Raw genomic sequence first — 465 nt, forward strand, 5'->3', positions numbered from 1 at the left:
CTTTCCTCTCTGAAAAAGACTATTATTTTTAACTTGTTGGTCAACACCCCACTGTATGAACACATCAGAGAATTGTAAAATATTTGTAGTTCTGCAGTGGAAGAGGAATTTCACAAGCAGTACTGAATAGTTTAACTCCAAAATGTTACCATGAGAAAAGAAAGATGCATTTCTAAATAACAGAAGATGAAAAACCAATTTGGTTTTAAATTTTTAAATTTTAGCAACTGTCAAATACACTTTGCCAACCAAAATAATAAAGATAAACACAACATCACAAAGAGACCATTCAGTACCTGTCTACTGGCATCTGAGGGTCCATTCTGCAGGGACCAGGCAGACAAGGTGTTAAAAGCTTTCACCACATGAGCTCCAGGGACCAGCCTGGACAACAAACAAAACTCTGTTTTGTTTCATGGTCAAATCACATGGTCCATGAGATCTCCTAACATTTTACGTAATTAC

General features: G+C 36.3%; 1 pseudogene; it reads right to left on the bottom strand.

The window, feature by feature from the left end:
• LOC118335857 overlaps positions 1-465 on the bottom strand; it is a 6,935-nt pseudogene that overhangs the window by 5,038 nt on the left and 1,432 nt on the right.

This window comes from Morone saxatilis, unplaced genomic scaffold, assembly GCF_004916995.1.
Source record: "Morone saxatilis isolate NCDOM2014 unplaced genomic scaffold, NCSU_SB_2.0 Contig24, whole genome shotgun sequence".
Lineage (NCBI taxonomy): Eukaryota > Metazoa > Chordata > Actinopteri > Moronidae > Morone > Morone saxatilis.